Source organism: Lactuca saligna, chromosome 3 (genome assembly GCF_052625555.1).
Source record: "Lactuca saligna cultivar CGN05327 chromosome 3, ASM5262555v1, whole genome shotgun sequence".
NCBI lineage: Eukaryota > Viridiplantae > Streptophyta > Magnoliopsida > Asterales > Asteraceae > Lactuca > Lactuca saligna.
Window position 1 is genome coordinate 16,354,016 of NC_136419.1, and position 10,513 is coordinate 16,364,528.

The window sequence follows — 10,513 nt, forward strand, 5'->3', positions numbered from 1 at the left end:
GTGGAAACTCACTAAGCTTTGGGCTTACAGTTTTAGATTTATGTTTCAGGTACCTCTGATGATTGCAGAAAAGCGAAGGCTTGATCATGCACCTCCTCACATTTTGTCTTATGATTTCTGGGACTTCTCTGATGTTGAACTATTTTGAAAACAATTTGTAATAACCGGTGGTTTTTGGTATTTAAAAGTTTAAAATTATGAATTTCTATGAGTGTTACAGTTTGAGGGGTGTATGACAGAACGATAATAGGTTACGAGTCTAGATACCCAAAGTCGTTGACGGAACTACATTAGACTGCGAGTCAACTGTCGATTATGTTTAAGGGATATATGACGAAACACCGATAGAATAGGAGCCTAAATACCCAGAGTCGTTAACAAAACAACGATAAGCTGCAAGTCAACTACTGATGACAGAACAATGGCAGGTTGTGATCCGTTTGTTTGTTAAGAAATCATTTGTTTTTATACTAATTCAGTACTTATGAATGATTTCTTAAGGTTTTTCTCATAACATCTTATGTGGGATAATCATTAATGAAGTGTATGGGGCTTTTAATGGTTATGTCTATCGAATCTCATTTAGGCAATTTGTAGAAGTTACGACGGGAGTAAACTTAACAAAAACTGTAGTAGACTAAAAAAACGATAACGTAAACATAAAAATCGTTAAAATCTTAACGAAAGTTGTAGTATATATGAATGTTCTTTTTTATAAAATTGTAAGTAAAAATATATTACATTTTAATAGGAGTAATCTAACAAAAGGTGTAGTAGATTTAAAAAATGATCACTTAGATATAAAAATCGTTAAAATTTGATATCGTATGAAGATGTTATGACGATCAGAACACATGACCAAAGCCAAACCATAAGACATATGCAACCAAGCAGTCGAGATCGCGATAGACATAAGCATCAACAGCCCCAAACACATCATCAATGATTATCCTACGTAAGATTTCGTGAGACAAACCTAAAAAAATTATTCATAAGTACTAAATGAGTAAAAGAAACAAAAATGACATATTTTGAAACAAAAAAATATTAAGTATTAAATGTGTACAAAAATAATAAGGACTAAATGTGTACAAATGATAACTATATTACCATATTAAGTCATTTTTCCCGGCTAACCTAAAGTAACTAATCATAAAGACTGAATGTGTACAGTTTAATAAGTTGAAGAGATAAATGTGGACGAAAAAAACTCAATGACCGGATGTGTACAAATCAAAAAATATATTACCATTTTAAGTCATTATCCCTTTCCAAAACCTTAAAGTCTCCGTAACCCTGTAAAAATTTCCCTCCCTTTTCCCATCCCTTGATTTTAATGTGTGCAAAAACCAAATGCAAGCATAATCAGTTTTGATCAATCTAGATCTAGATACAATATTCATTGGTGGTGATCTCCTATGCATCAAGGGTATCTTCCTTAATCTTTGTATGCTTGTTAAAGCTAATAAAAATGTTGTTTAACTGGATCCATGGTTTGAGACTGATCTAAAAGTTCAATATGTTATTTTTTTCGTTGTATATATTTTTATTTGTGTGTTTGTACATCAATCTGTGGCAATGGTATCACAATCACTTTTAGATAATTTTATAGATCACTTTATAGTTATTGTACTTTGATTGTTGTTCTTGAATATTCAGATCATGAAGAAGGGTCAAAGTATACCGATTGTTACATTTTATATTGACAGTTTAATAGTTTACAAACAAATTTTTTTTGTCTTATCAAGTTACATGCATAATTTAATAAAATAGCGATCATTAAAATGATCATCAGGTTGAATATATTGCTTAAGTCCAACATTAGATGTTTTGATGTTCTTTTTTGTTTACGATTGTCAAAATATTTGTAAATCATTTGGGTTGTAAAATTAGTTATATACATTGTAAGGTTTTTTTTTTTTTTTTTTTTTTTGGTAATCTAAACAACTACTAATGAGAATAAACACTTTTACACTTTGTTTTTATGAATATTATGTTAACTAATGAGAATTTTTGGATTATAGTGCCCTGAGAATCATTTTCGGACATAAGAACGAACTATATCTATAGTTAAACCACTTCCTAATCCACCTCCTAAAAAGGCATTGGATCATCGACATCATGCATGGTGCAAGAAAGTTGATGAACAACATAAAGTTGTCGCTTTTTATGACCTTCTATATGAGATTGTAAATATAGGAAGAAGTATTGGATATGATCCCCTACTTTGTCATCAAACAAGTAAAGAAAAAATTCCACATGTTTTTTAAACAAAAATCTTAGATTAAGTTGGAGAACTCCAAACTAGAGCTACATGTGATGAAAGTTATGGAACATAAGGTTCTTTCAAACAAGAGGAAGTGGTTGCATTCCAGGGAAGGCATCAAGAAAATTACACGCGACATAAGAAAAGAAAAACCTAACCCAATAAGAATGTTGACTAATTCTATAATACCTTTTTTTTTTTTTTTTCAAATTCTAGAGTGTTTGACACATGTTGTGGTATTCACATTTATTACAATGTGCATGGATTTAGAGAAAAACAAGAATCTAAAACGAGGCTATTCGAACTTGTTCATCGGAAACAATACATGGGCACCCGTTGAGGTCATCGAAAGCTATGAAATAAAGCTGTGAAATGGTCTCATTCATATACTACATGATTGTCATTATGCTCCCACCAATGGTATATGAATTGTTTCAGTTTCGCTTTTATGATGCACTAGTTATAAACCTATGTTTTCTAATATTTATATTTCAGTTCCTAAAAACAAGAGAAAATGCGGTTGTTCATGTTCTTTGCCAAAACAAACCGATAAAGTAAAACTATAAAAAAATGTTACTTGATGGGTCCATGTGGTTTTATTCCAAGTTGACAATTATGATTTAACCCATGATTAGATTCTTTTTATTATTCTTTTTGCTTTTTTAGTTTTAATATAATCTTTTATTAATAAAAACAAACACCTAACCCTATACCACCATCTTCGTAATCCACTCACCCACTAACCTTAAAACCCATTCTTCATCTTTCTTTTATTTAAAAAAACCGCTGCCTCTCTCCCGAGTAAACAAATATCGCCCATAACATAATAGTGAAAACAGTTTCAAAAAAGATTAATTCTGATTAAATTTATAAAAAATGGCCCATGCAGGTTTCGAACCTGCGACCTTCGCGTTATTAGCACGACGCTCTAACCAACTGAGCTAATGGGCCGATTTGTTTGGTTACTTATTTAGTTTTTACATATCTTGTAGCTAGGGATAAAGGAAAAAAATGAAATATAAAAAGAATGGGGTGAGAGAGGCTCGAACTCTCGACCTCAGGATCACTCAGTAGCTATGAGACCTACGCGCTAGCCAACTGCGCCACCACCCCTTTGTGCTTTTGTATTGTTTTTAATTTACAACAACTAGCTGGTTAAAATCATTTGTACACATTCATTAGATAATTTTCAATACTCAATGGTAAAGAGATACGTTACTAAATTTTGTGTGGCGTAACGCAATCCAAGAATCACAAACCAAAATTAGATACGAAAAAATGGTGTCGTCAATTACAAATGCTTATCTAAATTCATTTGGTTAGGAACTTACCCTTTTATATTCTTCATCTTTCCCATCTTCCAATATTCATCCATCATCATCATCTACCAACAACAATCTTGATTCTTGAAACAACAAATGTACAAACAAAACATCTATTTTCACCCTTCTTCTCATATTTCCATATCTTCCCTCCCAAACACCCCAAAAGATTTGTCCATAAAACCATAGAATCATGATCAATCTTGTATGTCTCGGTTGTCAAAGCGTTCCAAGAACCATTTCATACAATGATGTTACAGAAGGATGTGTGGTTGAACAAGACCCGCATCGCCCTGGTTTATCAAAGTTGGTTCGTGGATCATCAAAGAAAATAAAGAATGATCAAATTGCAAATCAAGTTTTGCGTAAAGAAAGAAGCTCTAAACAAAAGGAGATTAAGAAGCCGAGGTTAATGAGAAGCTGTGGGATGAGAAGGGATTGGAGTTTGGAAGATACAAGACGAATAATGAATAATAGTACGTGAAAAGAAAGAGAGAAAAAGAAGTAAGTATTTGAAAATGGTATAAAATCTATGTGTAAATATGTTTTATTGATTTTGTAATGGTGAAAATGATTGATTAGAACCAAAAGTTTCGTCATTATATGTATATATTTATTAAATTAATGTATATGTCTTGTTGATAGTGTAGAATTACGCATTGAAACCATTATTAACATCATTAAGAATTGATGAAAGAACTTCGAGATTAGTTGAGTATGGACTAACTTGGGCTTTTCTTAACTGGGCCACAATTTACATGTATAGCAATATAATTTGCAGCCAACCCCAAGAACCAACGAAATGGTCCAAAGTCTTTAGAGATGTAATTGTCAATTTCATATTCTTAAGATCTAAATCATTTTATTGGATGATAAGTTACGGAAGCATAGTTATAAAAATAATTAAATTTTTATAATAAAAATCATAATTATTAATCAATTATTTTCAATAAATTACTAGTTGTTGCCCTGACGATTGGTGCCTTCGACTCATAAGTACAGTGAGGAAAACTCACCTCGAATGTTGAAGCTTACTGCATGAAATCCCTAGTTGTTGCCCTGACGATTTCCCAAACTAACAATTACTAAAACAACATCCAATTAGCAACTGAATTCCAAACCATGATCCATAAACCATGTCTGGGGTAAAATAAGCATTTTACCCCTGACCTATCAACACTCATAACCAAGGCCCAAGACCAAAACCAACCAGGCCCATAACTATAAGATCCATAAAAGCCCATTAATGGCCTAATTTTTCAAATTGGTCCGAACCCCATATAGGCCTTACCCAAAAGCCCAACAATTCTTGGTCCAAAATAATTCTTCGGTGGCCTGAAGGTCCAATCCCATTAGACCCACAAAAGTCCAAAACCATTGGGCCCACCAAGGGCCAATACAAAATCTTGGCCCAACTAGACATGTCCAAACAAAAGTCCAAAACTCTAAGAACCCTCTGACCAAAAAGCCTAACACGTGAAAACTCCAATCCAAGACCGAAGCCCAAAATGAACAAGCATAAGAAGCCCACTGCTGGACCGAATGCTTGGCGCTCCCGTGTGGAACGTTGGGAGTTCGTTGCCTAACCGCTGATCATGACTCTATACCGAAACGCACGGTGTTCCTAATATGAACGCGCTCCGTTCCCGACCAGGGACCAAAAATTACATTCATGTCTTAACACCTTAAGTCTAAAGTTCATATCTTCAAAATAGCTTCCCATTAGAGTCTTAAGCCATAAAGTCATCATCTTGGCACCTTTGGATGGCCCAAAAAGGACCCAAACATCCATTAAATCTTCCAATCCATAAATCAAGACCCAAAACCTTTGCATGACTGGTCCACAACCATCAAAGTACCATTTTTATGACCCCAACAACTTAGAAATGTGTGGATCTGCAATCCTAGGCTTTTGAAGTGGCTCAAACTCCCAAATATCTTCCACATGATCATAAGAAGCACAAAACAAACCCTAATCTAGATCTTAACCTATAAGATAGCAAGATAGAAACTTTATACCTTCTGAGAGTTGCAAATGAGTTGGAGATCCTAGATCCAAAAACTCTTCCTTGATCAATGAGACTCCAAGGTGATCACTCTCCTTCAAGAACACCAAATTACACTCAAAGATGGTCTTCCAAGCTCACACACTCACAATTAGGGTTAGGGTTTCAAAATGAGGCTTAAGTTATAGTGGAGGCTGAAAGAATGAAGAGCCTTGGGTCTTAAGTTTTTTAAATAGTGCACACTCAGGGTTTTTAAGTGCAGACGGTTACCTGGAATGCCTCACGTTCGACTTGGCCTCCGCGTCCAACTTTATGCACTGAATATTGAGCGTTCAATATATGAATGCCCCATGTTCGATCCTTGCCTCCAACAACAAGCTAGCAATTAAAGGTTCTAGTTTTAAAAAACCTCCACACTTAATTAGACCAAGCCCATGCACGCAATATGAACCTTATAATTCTTGAGATGTCAAAAATCTCATCCACTTAAACTAGACTTCGTCCTCGAAGTCTGCTGCAGCAACCACTCCGGATATTGCTCGCAGGCCACTTCTGCAGGATCCTACAATAACCCTACACAATACATAATCTTGCCCTCCCGGGTCAAACCCTGAAAGGACAGATATACCTAGGCCCACAGGCCCACTTTCTGAATCCGATGTCACCCTTACAAGGTAAAGCCTTGGGAGCACTATGACCTTGGTAAAACTTGGATATATAATTCCTACCAACAACCGACTACCCATTCTCAACCCAACGAATGCTAACACCCGACAGCCTGAGGAACACAACCATCACAATGAGCCTTCAATGGATTTCCCAAGGAAACTGAACCCAACCAAGCAAGACTCTCCAAACCCAATGAAGGATAAATCCTTACTTTCATACAGAAAACCACTTCCGCCTTTCCGAGATCTGAAATCTATAATGGTCTGTCTCCCTGACAGACCGCCTATGCTGCAAATTACCATGCCAAAACCTCATCTAATAACTGATCAACCATAATACTTTCAACTCTGATTATCTCAATGCAACCTATGAGAACAAAGCCATTAACCATAACCAACTGCAAAATACTTATACCTGACAGAAGGCTCAGATAATCCTTTGAGTAGAAGATTCATCCCTGCAACGGTTAGACTCAAACGAGAGTTGCACAATAGGGCCAAATCAATTACTCTAAGATTATTTAATCTAACTGCAAGTACCTTAGCACTTTCGATCAACAAGCTACTCCACATAAACGAATCCTCAAATCACTACTTTTTCTCGAAACATCATACAGTCTCTTATCTACTTTCCAAATGACTCCAGACCTCCCTGATCCCAACTTATCCGCAACTATCTGGAATACCAGATTCATGACCAGTTGATGAGTCAAAAGGCATGAAACTTATCCATTGAAATATCTATTCAACTCCTGATGATAACGATTCTATGAACATAATGAGATACAAAATACTGACTTCCTCAACAGTCGAACCAATACACTGTTGCAATGAGCCTGAAGCCTCATCACTTGCCCAACCTTCACAATGGTAGAATCATCCCTTGAATCTACCCCCAGTCCCAAACTGGGGTATGACTAGAACCATGAAGAATGATCCTCGAAACACTGACCATGAACTTAACCCAAAACTGAACCATATGATGAACCCAAAATCTCAACAACCCTTGACTCTTTGCTATGCCAATACCAATCACTGCTTCGTCGAGCAACGACAATCAAACCATGAACTTTTGCGATACATCCAACCCTTACCAGCTCCGGTGCACCTCCACTTAGGCACCTACTTGATATAATCACTAAGAACTTATGACTTGTGGCTACATAAACAATTTCCAACTCGAGAATCACATATCCAACAATAGCCTGTGAACAACTGGTTTATAATGCTCACAACTTACCAAGACTTTTTGATACCTGACTGATACTTCCTTCAATCCTTACGGCTTCCCTTATCTAACCAACAGATTTACGACTCGCCTAACCCCATCAACGTGTCAACACCGAAATCACTACTAGTAGAAGAAATGAACTATCATGATGACTAGGCCCACTGGGTTGTATGCAGAGGTGTATGAACCCCACAAGGGACTTGAAATACAACTGAAAACCTTGAAACTTCCCATAATAACCACTTACAAAGCATATGCAACTACCGATTTACGATCCAACATACACCTCTGCATACAACCCATACAACAATCCGACAACCGACTTCCCATCTCCTAAGGATACAACCTTTGCTCATATCGCTAAGACACTCGAGTCACATCAGACCACTTGCGCACACCAGCGTTGGCATGTTGTCGCCAACAACTGTGACCAACAGACCTCAAGCTGAGAATCCAACCTAACTTGGGAGGTCAAAAGCCTACCCACTCCCTCTAATTCGAAAAAAATTAAGGCAAAAATCGCTGCCACATTTAACGACAACCCAAACCGACAATCTGCCACTTAAATCCTAGATGTGATTTCCAAGCCGATCATATCGACTGCTTCCTCCCTGCGTCTCGAGGATCGAGAAACGACCTCTAACCCTCGAGACTTCCAATCAACATACTCCTCTGGGTCTGAACCACTCAACCCACATCATTTTTTCCACATGGCCTACACAAACACAAAACCCATCCTCAACTGTGCATCCCAAGCCAAAAGATCGACAGATACGGAACCACTGCCACGAACCATGGTATCCAACCATGCAATCCTCCCTGACCAGTCCTTTGAATCTCCAAAATGCTCCTTGATTTTAGTATAGATAATGTGATTCCAAAAGTACAGGCTCAATACTACCTTCCACACCTATCCATACTCTCCTTAAGAATCATATCGGGTCCTCTAAGACCTAGTCACAAAATATTCCTGAAACCTGCTCAACACGAAACAACTTCACCAGAATACTCACTAGCCTATCCCAGGGTTCCACACTAATCTGCCATTAGCTATTGAAGAACTGCTCATAATGCCAATTAGCCATTCCATGAATACAATCACATGCAACAAAGCTCAGATAATCCTTCGAGTAATAGACTCATCCCTACAACGGTTGGACTCAGACAAGAGTTGCGCAGCAGGGTCAAATCTACCACTCTAAGATAATCCAAAAACTTGACATATTCACTTAATGGCTAACTCACATCACTCATGAGTTCCACAAAGCACAAAGCAAGCAACATTCGTGTAGACGAGTCGACTGACACTAAATTGCAATAAGATCTGACAGATCCTGTAACTACGTAAATTTTCAAAACAAATTTTCATTTCTTTAAAACATAATGTCATTCAAGACAACCCATTAAATCCAATCTAACATGGTAATAATACAAAAAATATCAAATCCCAAGATCAAATATGTCCAAATTCGCTTGCGTGTGTGTGTACGAGTCATGTCGGCGCCTTCCCACGGTCCTCGCTAGTACCTGAAACACATCACAACAACTGTAAGCATAAATGCTTAGTGAGTTCCCCAATATACCACTTACACACATACGCCTTTCCAGGCCATACTCCACACGAACTTCCGGTCCATGTGTCTCAGGGGACTTTCGTCCCAACCCGGTAAACCTTCCGGTCCTACCTGTGTTGACCTTCCGGTCCATGACTCCTAGACCTTACGGTCTACATCATAATGCCTTCCGGCCCATATCATAATGCCTTCCGGCACATATCAAGCATAGCATACATATCACATACAAAACAGGCCACTAATAACATACAATGCATATATCTTATAGAATACTAGACCTTCCGGTCACACATAGGTACCCTTCCAGGTACAGTATAGTGAGAAGACTCACCTCGTATGATGTCTAGTGTCTCACGTGCTCGATATCTTTGAATCTCGAAACAATGACCTAGCCTCGCCTAATCACATCTAGTAATCATTCCAAATCATTAACGGCTCTCAAGGCTATACTACATTCCTTTCTACAATTCCACAGAAGGGTAAAGACCATTTTACCCCTCCCTAACTTAAAAATCCACATGTTCACCAAAACCCTAAAAGTCAACAAAAGTCAACAGCAAGCAGTACACGGGGCGTACCAAATCCTGTACGCGGGGCGTACCCTTGCATTCCAAAATCGGGGAACGCGACCCCCTACGCGGCGCGTACTGGGATTACGCCCAACATAAATCCTAGTTTCTGACTTTCTTCATTTTAGGTCTCAAACAGTTAAGACATAATCACACATTCCAGATCTGGCCATTCTAATACCTCTTAATCCGTAACGTTGAAACCTTTAAGCCTTTGCAGGCTATAAAGGTTCCCACACCTTCTAACACCTTTCCTTTCTCCTCCAAAAGTCTAGATCTCATGCATGGTCCAACATTTACGTCCAAGATTGCATTTATATGAACATACAACTCATATAGTCCTGGAATATGACAGATCTAGGCCTATGGGGACTATTTGCTCATAAAGTCTCCATCTTGGGACCTTAAGCCCTAGAATTTGGTCCAAGAAGCACACAACACAAATAACAAGGCAAGTTCTGAACTTTATACCTCAAGAAGAAGCTCCGACCTCTGTAGACCTCATATCTACTCTTGTCCACCAACTTCTAGCTCCTACAATGGCCTCCTTTTCTCTTTCACCACCTTGAAAAGGCACTTTGAAGCTCAGAACACTCACATACAAGCTAAGGACGAAGGGAAAGCTCTCTTAGTGTTTCTTTCCGTGAGATGGTGGCTGAGAGACAAGACCATCTCATTCCTTTTATAGCCCTCAAGTCATATTAGGGTTTTGCATCTGGGCCGGTTACACCCGGCGTAACCTTAGGTACGCCCAACGTACCCGGATGAATCCGCGTACAAAATAAGCGCGCGAGTACGCGCAGCGTACTCCTTAGTACGCCCAGCGTACTCACAAGCCTAGTATTTACAATAAGGGACCTAACATGACAATCTTGAA

The 10,513-nt window shown here is 37.9% G+C and overlaps 2 non-coding genes across 2 annotated transcripts; both read right to left on the bottom strand.

Moving 5' to 3' along the window:
- Nucleotides 1-3,143: 3,143 nt before the first annotated feature.
- Nucleotides 3,144-3,217, bottom strand: TRNAI-AAU (transfer RNA isoleucine (anticodon AAU)). Its single transcript has one exon. It is a non-coding gene; the product is annotated as a tRNA-Ile (tRNA).
- A 77-nt stretch (nucleotides 3,218-3,294) lies between these two features.
- TRNAM-CAU (transfer RNA methionine (anticodon CAU)) lies at nucleotides 3,295-3,379 on the bottom strand. Its single transcript is given in 2 exon segments — nucleotides 3,295-3,330; nucleotides 3,342-3,379. It is a non-coding gene; the product is annotated as a tRNA-Met (tRNA).
- Nucleotides 3,380-10,513: the final 7,134 nt, after the last annotated feature.